This window comes from Mustela nigripes, unplaced genomic scaffold, assembly GCF_022355385.1.
Source record: "Mustela nigripes isolate SB6536 unplaced genomic scaffold, MUSNIG.SB6536 HiC_scaffold_76, whole genome shotgun sequence".
In the NCBI taxonomy this organism is placed as follows: Eukaryota; Metazoa; Chordata; class Mammalia; order Carnivora; family Mustelidae; genus Mustela; species Mustela nigripes.
In genome coordinates this window covers 2295689-2308263 of record NW_026739491.1, presented here as the reverse complement: position 1 = coordinate 2308263, position 12575 = coordinate 2295689, and the positions used below count along the sequence as shown (strand labels likewise).

General features: G+C 39.4%; 1 long non-coding RNA gene across 1 annotated transcript in view; it reads left to right on the top strand.

Moving 5' to 3' along the window:
• Positions 1-2041, top strand: part of LOC132008240 (uncharacterized) — a 40502-nt gene extending 38461 nt beyond the window's left edge. Inside the window, exon 3 of the long non-coding RNA XR_009401574.1 lies at positions 1475-2041. This is a non-coding gene — a long non-coding RNA (uncharacterized LOC132008240). The remainder of the gene's footprint in view (positions 1-1474) is intronic.
• The last annotated feature ends 10534 nt before the right edge of the window (positions 2042-12575 follow it).

Genomic DNA, 12575 nt, shown 5'->3' with positions numbered 1-12575 from the left:
TCTGCTTGGCTCTGTGTTCCGTTCCTCCTATATGTACTTCATAGAAATCTTGTGCACATTTTGTTAAGACTTATACCTAAGTACTACATTTTTGAAAAGTGCTAATATAAATAGTACTTTGTTTTTCATTTCAAATTCTACTTGCTCACTGCCGGTATATAGGAAAGTGATGAATTTTGTATATTAATATTGTATCCTGCAAACTTGTTGTAATTGGTTATAAGTTCCAGTAGTCTTTGTTTTTGTTGAATATTTCAGACTCTCTACATAGACAATCATGTCATATGTGAACAAAGATAGTGTTATTTCTTCCTTTCCAATTAGCCTGCTTTTGTTTCATTTTCTTGTCTTATTATATTGGTTAGGACTTCCAGTACAATGTTGAAAAGGAATGGTAAGGAGACATCCTTGCTCTGTTCCTGATCTTACAGGATAATCTTCCAGTTTCTTACCATTAAGTATGGTATCAGCTGTAGGTTTGTTTTTTTTTTTTAAGATTTTATTTATTTATTTATTTTTTGACAGAAATCACAAGTAGGCAGCGAGGCAAGCAGAGAGAGAGAGAGAGAGGAGGAAGCAGGCTCCCTGCTGAGCAGAGAGCCCGATGCGGGACTCGATCCCAGGACCCTGAGATCATGGCCTGAGCTGAAAGCAGAGGCTCAACCCACTGAGCCACCCAGGGGAGCCACCCAGCCACCCCCTCAGCTGTAGGTTTTTTGAAGATGTTTTTAATCAAGTCGAATAGATTTCCCTCCATTCCTAGTTTGTTGAGAGTTTTTTTTTTTTTTTTTATCATGAATGAGTGTTTGATTTTGTCAAACAGTTTTCCTTCATCTATTAATATGATCACGTGATTTTTTTTCTTCTTTAGCTTGTTGGTGTAATGGGTTATATTGATTTCTCAATGTTGAACCAGCCTTGCATACCTGGGATAAACCCCACATGATCATGGTATATAGTTCTTTTAATGTATTGTTGGATTAGACTTACTTAATACTTTGTTGAGGATTTTTGTACCTGTGCTAGTGAGAGATTCTGATCTGTAGTTTCCTTTTCTGTAATGTCTTTGTCTGGTTTTGGTATTTGGGTAAGGCTAGCCTCATAGAATGACTTAGAAAGTATTCCCTCTGCTTCTATTTTCTGAAAAGAGAATGCACAGAATTAGTATAATTTCTTCCTTTAATTCTCGGTAGAATTCCCCAGTGAGCCCATCTGAGCCTGTTACTTTCTGTTTTGGAGGGTTGTCACTTACTAATTTGATTTCATTAATATTCAGATTGTCTGCTTCTGTGTGAGTTTTAGCAGATTCTTTCAAATAATTGGTCCATTTCATCTAGGTTATCAAATCTGTGGGAATAAAGTTGTTCATAATATTCTTTGATTATCCTCTTAATGTCCATGAGATCTGTAGTGATGTCCTCTCTATCATTTCTGATTTGTGTCCTCTCTCTCTCTCTTTTTTTTTTTTTTAAAGATTTTTATTTATTTATTTCACACAGAGAGACACAGCAAGAGACGGAACAAAAGCAGGGGGAGTGAGAGAGAGAGAGAAGCAGGCCTTCAGTCGAGCCGGAGCCCCAAGCGGGACTCTATCCCAGGACCCTAGAATCATGACCGGAGCTGAAATTAGATGCTTAACAACTGAGCCACCCAGGTGCTCATGTCCTCTCTCCTTTTTAGTTAGCCTGGCTAGAGGCTTATTGGTTTTTATTTATCTTTTCAAAGAACCAGCTTTTATCAATTTCTCTGTTGATTCCCTATTTCTGCTTTAATTTTTTATTTTCTTTCCTTCTGGTTTTGGATTTCATGTTCTTTTCTTTTTCTAGGTTTCTAAAGTGGAAGCCTAGATGACTGATTTTAGTTCTCTTTTTTTTTCTAAAACATCCATTCAATGCTCTAAATTTCCCTCTATGCTCTGTTTTTGCTGCATGCCACAAATTTTAATAAGTTGTATTTTAACTTTTATTTAGTTAAAAATATTTAAAAATTTCTCTCAAGAATTCTTCTTTAACCTATGTATTATTTAGAAGTGTGTTGTTTAATCTCCAAGTATCTGGGGGGTTTTCCAGTTATCTTTCTGTAACTGATTTCTAGTTAATTTTACTGTGTGGTTCCCGTTGTTTTAAATTTGTCAATGTGTGTTTCATGATCCAGAATGTGGTCTATCTTGGTGAATGTTCCATGTGAACTTGAGAAGAATAAGCGTTCTGCGGTTGTTGGGTGAAGCAGTCTATAGGTCTCAGTTATATCCAGTTGATTGATGTTGCTATTGAGTTAAACTATGTCCTTACTGATTTTCAATTTTCTGGATCTGTCCATTTCTGAGAAAGAAGTGTTGAAGTCCTCAATTGTAATAGTGAATTCAGCTATTTCTTTTTGCAGTTCTATCATTTTGTTGCCTTACATATTTTGACACTCTATTGTTAAACATATCCATACTAAGAACTGATATGTCTTCCTGGATAATTGACCCTGTTATTGCTATATAATGCTGCTCCTCACTTTCCCTGATAACTTTCTTTGCTCTGAAGTCTGTTCTGTCTGAAATTAATACAGGTACTCCTGCTTTATTTTGATTAGTGTTAGCATGATGTATCTTTCCCTATCTAATTAATTTTAATCTATCTATCTATATATTAAAGTGGGTCTTGTAGACAACATATTGTTGAGTCTTGTTTTTTGATCCACTCTGATAATCCCTGCCTTGTAGTTAGTTTATTTAAAGCATTGATGTATAAGGTAATTATTGATATAGATGGATTAATCTCTACCACATTTGTTAGTTTGTCCTTTTTTTTGTTCTTATTTTTACATTATACTTCTTTTCTTTCTTACGTGTTTTTTTTTTTAAAGATTTTATTTATTTATTTGACAGAAGGAGATCACAAGTAGGCAGAGAGGCAGGCAGAGAGAGAGAGAGAGGGAGAGGGTAGCAGGCTTCCTGCGGAGCAGAGAGCCCGATGCGGGGCTCGATCCCAGGACTCTGAGATCATGACCCGAGCCAAAGGCAGCGGCCCAAACCACTGAGCCACCCAGGCGCCCCCTTACGTGGTTTTAATTGAGCGTATTAGATGATTCCATTTTCTCTTATTTCTTAGTATATCGATTATACTTACTATTTTACTCTTTTTAGTGGCCTAGAGTTTACAGTATACATTTACAACTAATCGAATTCCACTTTTAAATAACACTATACCACTTCATGGGTAGTGCAGATATCTTATAATAACAGAATAGTTCTTTTTTTTTTTTAAGATTTTATTTATTTATTTGAGAGAGAGAGAAAGAGAGCATGAGAGGAGAGAGGTCAGCGGGAGAAGCAGACTCCCTGCCAAGCAGGGAGCCTGATATTGGACTCGATCCCTGGACTCCAGGATCATGACCTGAGCCAAAGGCAGTTACTTAACCAACTGAGACACCCAGGCGCCCTGGTAACAGAATAGTTCTAATTCTCTCCTCTCATCCCTGGTATCATTGCTAGTCATTCCTTTTACTTATACACAAGCATGTAAGCCTGCACACACACACGGAATTGAAAACGTTGTTATTATTATTTTGAACAAACCTTTGTTGGATCAATTAAGATAAGAAAAGTAAACATTTTTATTTTTACCTTCACTTGTTCCTTCTCCCATTTAGTTAGATTTAAGTTTTGACCAATATCATTTTCCTTTTCTCTTTTAACATTTCTTGCAAGGTAAGCATACTAGCAACAAACTCCTTCATTTTTTTGTCTGAGGAAAAAACTCTTACTTTAAAAAAAAGATTTTATTTATTTATTTTAGAGAGAGAGAGAGCGAGCGAGAGCACACATGCACAAGTTGGGGGGAGCAAAGGGAAGAATCTTCAAGCAGACTCCCTGCTGAGTGCAGAGCCCAACATGGGCGCTATCCCATGACCTATGATATCATGACCTGAGCCAAAACCAAAAGTCAGATGCTCAACCTACTGAGCCACTCAGGTGCCCCTAAACTCCTTTGTTTTTGAAGGACAATTTCACAGCATACTGAATTCTAGGTTGGCGGGGTCTTTTTTTCTCCCAGCAATTTAAATATTTCATTCTACTGTCTTTTTACTTGCGTGGTTCTGAGGAGAAGTTGGATGTATTTCTTACCTTTTATTCACTATAGGTAAGGTGTTTTTCACTTTTCGCTTCTTTTAAGATTTTTTCTTTATCTTTGATTTTTTGCATTTTGAATATAACATGCCTAGGTATAGTTTTTGTTTTGTTTTTTTGTTTTGTTTTCTTTTGTTTTAGGGTAGTTGGGGGGGGGTATCCTGCTTGGTGTCTTCTGAGCTTTGTGGATCTGTGGTTTGGTTTTGGAACTAATTTGGGGAAATTCTCAGTCATTATGGCTTCAAATATTTATTCTTGTTCTCTTGTTCCTTCCCCTCTTTGTTCTCCTTCTGTTATTCTCATTATGTATATGTTACTTTTTTTTTTTTTTTTGCAGTTGTCCCACAGTTCTTGAATATTCTGTACTGTCTTTCCCCAGTCTCTCTTTTCTAATTTTTTAGTTAAAAAATTTCAATCTCAGAAGTTTTGTGTGGAGATAGCCGCAAGGTCAGTGTTTCTTTCCTCAGCTGTGTCCAGTCTACTGATGGGCCCATTGAAGGCATTCTTTTTTTTTTTTTTTTTAATATTTTATTTATTTATTTTGACAGGCAGAGATCACAAGTAGGCAGAGAGACAGGCAGATAGAGAGGGGGAAGCAGGCGCCCGCTGAGCAGAGAGCCCAATGCAGGGCTCGATCCCAGGACCCTGAGATCATGCCCTGAGCCAAAAGCAGAGGCTTTAACCCACTGAGCCACCCAGGCATCCCCATTGAAGGCATTCTTAATTTCTGTTAGTGTTTTGTTTTGTTTTAATCTCTAGAACATTTCTTTTTGATTCATTCTTTGAACTTTCATCTCCCTGCTTGCATTTCCCATCTGTTCTCGCATGCTGTCTACTTCATCCACTAAAGCCCTTAGCATATTGATCATGGTTGTTTTAAAATGTAATCTGATAATTCCAGCAATACTACCATCTCTGGTAGTCTGGTTTATGTTCTATGTGATGCATGTTCTATCTCTTTATGCTGTGTTTTTGCCTTTTAGTATGCCTTGTAATTTTTGTTTGATGACAGGATATAATGTACTAGATAAAAGGAACTATAGTATATAGCTGTGGGAGGAGGAAAATGTTCTGTAGTTCTGTGATTACGTAGGTCTTTGTCTTTAATGAGTCTGTACCTCTGGACTGTGAATTTCATAAGTGCTTCTCAATCCCTCCCTGCATTAAGTAGGACAGTCTGGTTAGAGAGGGCTGGAGTTGAGTATTTCCCTTCTTCCGTATTAGTTAGGCTCTGGAAAAGCCCTCCATAGTTTAGGCTTCAGTAAAATTGTTTCTCTTGAGGGCAAGCCTTATTCAAAAGAACACAATATTCTGGTTTATTTCAGGTGGTTCCTTTTCCTTAACCCATGCCAGAAGCAGGAGGGGATTTTTCTCCAACATTTACTGTGAAAACCTGGTTGAGTTCCTGGAGGTAAAACAGAATGCAGGTGCCCTTAAAAGTCTGGGTCCCCCTAGAGTTTTTAACTTTCAGACTTGTGTGCACTGAGCCTCTAGCAGTTTGTCAATTAAATTTTAGGTTTTCCTTATCCAGCGCTGCCTCTTACAAAGGTTTCTGCTGGTGACCTCTGCTCTGAAGAGTTGTGATTATCTTCATTCATCTGTCTGTCTCTCTACATTTGGGAAGCAGTGGTTTGCCTTGAGATTTTTTTTCTGTGACAGATCTAAGAAGGGTTGTTGTTTTTTCAATTTGTTCTGCTTTTTACTTATTGTTAGGTAATTTCCAAGTACCTTATACACTGGGCCAGAAACTAGAAGACTCAAGGGGATTTATATTATAGTCTCCTAACCAGTTTCCTTCTTCTGCTCTTGCTTACAACAGAGTAACTCAAACTAGCCTTTAAATTTTAAATAATTTTTTTCCATTGAACATTATTTCCTGCTTTGTCAAAGATTAGTTGACTATCTAGTTGTGGTTTCATTTCTGGGTTCTCTATTTTGTTCCATTGATTCACATGTCTGTTTTTGTGACAGTACCATTCTGTCTTGATGACTGCAGCTTTGTAATATAGCTGGAAATCTGGAATTGTGATGCCTCCAGTTTTGTTTTTTTTCTTTTTCAGAGTTGCTTTGGCTATTTGGGGTCTTTTGTGGTTCTGTACAAGTTTTAGAATTGTGTGTTCTAGCTCTGTGAAAAATGCTGGTTTTTTGTTTGTTTGTTTGTTTGTTTTGTTTTGTTTTGACACAGAGAGAGAGATCACAAGCAGGCAGAGAGGCAAACAGAGAGAGAGGGAGAAGCAGACTCCCTACTGAGCAGGGAGCCTGATGTGGGGCTCTATCCGAGGACCCTGGGATCATGACATGAGCCAAAGGCAGAGGCTTAACCCACTGAACCACCCAGGTGCCCCATGCTACTGTTGTTTTGATAGGGGATTGCATTAAATGTGTAGATTGCTTTGGGTAACAAAGACATTTTAAAGAGTATTTGTTCTTCTAGTTCATGAGCATTGAATGCTTTTCCATTTCTTTGTGTCCTCTTTAATTTCTTTTTAAGTGTTCTATAGTTTTTAGAGTACAGATATTTTACATCTTTAGGTTTATTCCTAGGTGTCTTATTGTTTTTGGTGCAATTGCTAATGGGGTCGATTCCTTGATTTCTTTTTCTGCTGCTCTGTTATTGTTGTATAGAAATGCAACAGATTTCTGCACATTGATTTTGTATCCTGCAACTTTGCTGAATTCATGTATGAGCTCTAGCAATTTTTTGGTTTTCTACAGAGTAGTGTGTCATCTACAAATAGTGAAAGTTTGACTTTTTCCTTGCCAATTTGGATGTCTTTTATTTCTTTTAGTTGCCCGATTGCTGAGGCTAAGATTTCCAGTACCATGTTAAATAATAATAGTGAAAATTGACATCCTTGTCTTGTTCCTGATCATAGAGGAAAGGCTCTCAGCTTTTCCCCACTGAGGATGATATTAGCTGTCTGTCTTTCCTATATGGCCTTTTTGATGTTGAGGTATGTTCTATCTATCCCTACTTTGTTGAGGGTTTTTAATCAACAAAGGGTGCTGTATTTTGTCAAATGCTTTTTCTGCATCTATTGACAGGATTTTATGGTTCTTATCCTTTCTTTTATTAATGTGTGTATTACATTGATTTGCAAATGTTGAACTACTCCTACAGCCCAGGAATAAATTCCACCTGATCATGGTGAGTAGTTCCTTTTTTTTTTTTTAAAGATTTTATTTATTTATTTATTTGTAGAGATCACAAGTAGGCAGAGAGGCAGGCAGAGAGAGAGAGAGAGAGGGAAGCAGGCTCCCCACTGAGCAGAGAGCCCCATGTAGGGCTCGATCCCAGGACCCTGAGATCATGACCCAAGCCGAAGGCAGCGGCCCAACCCACTGAGCCACCCAGGCGCCCCGAGTAGTTCTTTTAATGTACTGTTGAATTTGATTTGTTAGTATTTTTTGAGAATTTTTGCATCCCTGTTCATCAGGGGTATTGGCCTATCATTCTCCTTTTTAGTGGGGTCTTTGTCTGGTTTTGGAATGAAGGTAATGATGGCCTTGTAAAATGAGTTTGGAAATTTTCCTTCCATTTCTATTTTTTTGAACATTTTGAGGGGAATAGGTATTAACTTTTCTTTTAATGTCTGGTAGAATTCCCCTAGGAACCCATCTGGCCCTGGACTTCTGTTTGTTGGGAGATTTTGGGTTACTGATTCAATTTCTTTGCTGGTTATGGGTTTGTTCAAATTTTCTATTTCTTCCTCTTTCTATTTCTATTTCTAGTTCAGCTTTGGTAAATTTACAGATTCCTAGCAATTTGTCCATTTCCTCCAGCTTGCCAGGTTTGTGGCATATAATTTTTTACTATTTTCTTATAATTGTTTTTATTTCTGTGATGTTGGTTGTGATCTCTCCTCTTCTGTAGAACAGTTTGGAGATTCCTCGAAAAGTTAAAAATAGAACTATCCTACGATCCAACAATTGCACTACTCGGTATTTACCCAAAGGATAAAAAAATACAGATTTGAATGGATACATGCATCTCAGTAAAATACAGATTTGAATGGATACCTGCATCCAAGTGTTTATAGCAACATTATTAACAATAGCTAAACTGTGGAGACAGCATATGTCCATTGACTGATGAATGGATAAAGATGTGGTAAGTATAAATTTATGTGTACATACACATACATTTATACATATATATACACATATGTATGTGTATATATGTATATACATACACATACATTTATACATATATACACACACACACACACACACATATATATATATATGCACACAATGGAATATTGCTCAACCATCAAAAAGAATGGAATCTTGCCATTTGCAATGACATGGATGGAGCTAGAGTATATTATGCTAAGTGAAATAAGCCAGAGAAAGACACATACCATATAATCACACTCCATTCTATAAGTGGAATTTAAGAAAGAAAACAGAAGAACATATGGGAAGGGAAAAGAAAAAAAAGAGAGAGGGCAACAGCCATAAGTAACTTTTAATGATAGAGAACAAACCATGGGGGCGCCTGGGTGGCTCAGCCAGTTAAGCCTCTGCCTTTGGCTCAGGTCATGATCTCAGGGTCCTGGGATCAAGTCGTGCGTCGGGCTCTCTGCTCAGCAGGGAGCCTGCTTCCTTTCTCTCTCTCTCTCTGCCTGCCTCTCTGACTACTTGTGATCTCTGTCAAGTAAATAAATAAAACTTCTTAAAAAAAACAACAACCAAAGGTTAATGGAGGGATATGGATGGGGGATACGCTACTAAATGGGTGGTGGGCATTAAGGAGGGAACTGGTTGTGATGAGCACTGGGTGTTGTATATGAGTGAATTCTACTCCAGAAACCAGTATGTCACTGTGTGTTAGCTAACAAAATTTAAATTTGGAAAAAGTAAAAAAAAAAAAAAATTGAATTAGATTATTCTCCTAATCAGAACCTTCCAGTGGCTCTCACTCAGAGTAAAAGCCGAAGTATCAGGTCCATGTGGTGGCCCCATCTCCAATACTCTCTTCTGATGTCCATCTTCTCACCAACTACAAGCTCTCCTCCCATCTTCCTGGCCACCTTGTGGTTCCTTGGACTTTCCAGTTGTGTTCTTATGACTGGGCCTTTGCACTAGCTATCCCCTTTGCTTGGAATAGTCTTCCTTCAGTCATCTGCGTAGTCCAGTCCTTCCCTTCCTTCATCTCTTGGTTCAAATGTTCCTATCAGAACGAGGCTTTCCCTGATCACCCTACAGATCATAATGACCCTTCCAACGATCACCCCACTGGCTTCCTTTCTAGCTTTATTTTCTCCATAGCATTTATCTTTATCACCATCTGATATACCATGTGTTTTACTACGTTCTTGTTTATAGAATGTAAAGTCCATGAGGGCAGGGGTTTTTAATCTACATTGTTCCCTATTGTATCACTGGTGCCTAAAATAATAGCTGGCATTTAATAAGTCCTCATTAAATATTCATTGAATGGATTATTGTCATACTTGTAAAGATGAGGTAAGGCATGCAGCTAGAGTTCAAACTCAGGTCTTCATGACTCAAAGCCCGTGTTCTGAACGACTATGCTACATTGCCACTCAATTCTGTGTTGAATATTGAATATCTGATGTGTTCTTCCAAATGGCTATTTCCTACACCCTGGCGGTTTTCTATTTCTTGGCTCTCACTGGAGTTGATTTTTCTGAGTTAGTAAGAACTCTCTATGAACTGCATCCTAATATTTCCTCAAGATCATTGCATTGCAAAATAGGTAGAAATAAGACTGCCCACTGCATTACCTGCAGGCTGTCTCCTTCATCTCACTTCACTGCAGCCTGTCTGCTAGCTAAGGCAAAGCACACTGGTCCTGGCCAGACACAATCTCAGGTTAAGTAGCTGATATGATGTAATCTGTGAAATAAGTTATTAAAAACCCAGGCAGACCAGTAACTGCCCCTCAAGTTTGCATGTTCAATAGCCTTCAAAGTGCCTTCAGGTTCATTATCTATTTTGAAGCTTATAATGACCTGCTGAATAGATCACTGCTTATCTCATTGCTTAGGTGAAGAATCAGAGGTCACAACTGGTAGCAGTTCTGGACCTAGAAGTCGGCTCTTCTGACCCCCCCCAAACCCAATTTCTCCTCTAAGTGAGTTTCCTTCAGCTGGTTTATCACCATGTTTGACTTACAGATCTGCCAACTTTTGTTCATACACAGCACCTGGAATCTTGTGGCTAGGTGGCTAGGTGAATTGTGTAAGAGGAGAGAAAATGGGGCTGTTTTGGACATGGGTAATTTTTAGCTCCATTATCCAATTTTTGGCCCACCAGCCTGCTTCCTTCTTTTGGTAACAAACCCAGTTTCAGTTTTAGACAATTACTCATGCCCCATTGGTTGCAGTCTCAGTTGGGCTGTCAATCAAGGTGGCAAAGGAAAGGGCATTTTGCTCAAGCCGAGCCCAACAGATTCAAGGACTTGGGATCTTCACCAGAATGGCAGAAAGATAACAATGTTGTGCCAGAAGCAAAGCTGTAACAATATGGTTGATTGGCTCCTATTCTAGGATGTCATGGTTGTTCTCGTTCCCAACTCCACCAGCCACATTCTCATCTGTCTTTTGATTCTGTGAGCTGGGGCCCCACCTCTTAATACATCCCCTTGTTTAAGTTAGCCAAGGTTTGTTTCTGTTGCTTGCAACCAAAGAATCCTGCCTGGAGTAGGGGGGAATTATGGGAAGGCTGGCCTTCTCCAGCAAGACTGGGCCCCTCTTCTTCAAGATGAGCTGGAGTGAGTGGGTGAGTAAACTGTGGTGGTACTCTTCTTGGGCAATGGATTAGTGAATGCCTTTGTTTGTTTGTTTAGGATTTATTTATTTTAGGGGGCGTAGGACAGAGGGAGAAGGAGAGAGAGAATTCTCAAGCAGACTGGCTGCTGAGCACAGAGCCTGACATGGGGCTCTGTCCTGGGACCCCGAGATTATGACCCGAGCTGAAATCAAGAATTGGCTGCTTAACCGACTGAGCCATCCAGGCTCCCCAAGTGAACCTTCTCACCTGGGACCTCACAGCCTGGTGTGGATGTGGACTTGGCAAGGCCCTCAGGCAGGTGAAAAGTCAAGTTGGGGAGGATGTGAGTGAAATGGGACTTCGGGGGTATTCCTCAAGGACTTGAGTGGAGAGAGCAAGGAGGCTCAGGGTGTCTTCCTGGAGCTGAAGGAGTTATCCAGACAGGAGGAACAAAACCTAAACTTGGAGAACAACTCTTGCTTTGCTGAGAAACTTTTGTGGTGGCCAAGGCTTCAGTGTCATGTTCTCGGGTCCTGATTTGCATATTTTAAGTAAATGGAAAAATTGTGAGTCAATTATCATGGAATGGAGAGTGGCACTGATAGATTAAGGAGCACTCCCTGCTGCCCCCAACACAGAGAGAACAGAGCTATTTCTCTCGGGCACCCACTTCCCGCTTGCTGCTTCTCCACTTTTCAGCCCACCCCACCAGTTCTGATGCCTACCACACATCTTCTCTGCCGTGGACAAAGTATGTTGGATTTCCCGTTGCTCATTTTCACGGGTCATATTTAAAGTACTAAACTCTCCCTTCCGAGCACTCTTTGCTATTTGTTTGGAAGTCAGTGGGTTCCGAGAGCTCGCTTCATGCCAGGCATGGCGGTCGGTGTTCTTACATAAAATCTATGAACTTATTTAATTCTCACAGCAGCGTTGTGAGGTAAAAACCTTATGCCTCTTGGGGTGCCTGTCTCGCTCAGTTGGTACAGCTCTTGGTCTCGGGGTTGTGAGTTCGAGCCCCATGTTGAATATAGAGATCACTTAAATAAATAAACTTTAAAAATATAAGGAGCTCTTCAGTGCTCAGCATTGAAAAAATATATTATCCCTGTTTATAGATTAGGAAATCGAGCCAATGAGAGGTTAAATAACTTGTCTAAGCTAGACCACATAACTAAAAAGTGGCAGAGCTTGGTCTTAAACCCATTTGATGAATTTCAAGGCTCTTCAGGAGTCTGGAGCTTTAATCCTGTGGAAACCAGCTACTGTCCAGCTCTGTGACTAGCTCTGCAAGTGAATCTTTTAGGCCCCAGAATCATTTATTAGTAAAATAAAGGTAGACATTGGAGATGAAGATTGGTTTTACAACCTGTGCCAAGTCTGGCTAATTAGTGGCTGTTCAGAGAGGGTGCTGAGAAAGATCTAGAGGCCATGCTAAGTTCATGAGGAAAGAGTTCCGGGATCACTTGGTGATGTTTGCTGTGGGCCTGGTGGAGAAGAGAGATGGTGATTAGGTCACTTATTAGCCCTCCCTGGCCTATGTGCTCACGAGGATGTTAGGCTGTTCAAATGTTATGATTCCTTGATTTAAACATCCTGAACTTTCAATAAATAATCCCATCCTGACTATGTTCTTTCCCGTCCTCTTTCTGTCTTTCCTCTGCTTGTGTCTTCTCCGTTTTCTACACCGGTCCAAAATCCATCATCACAGATTCAT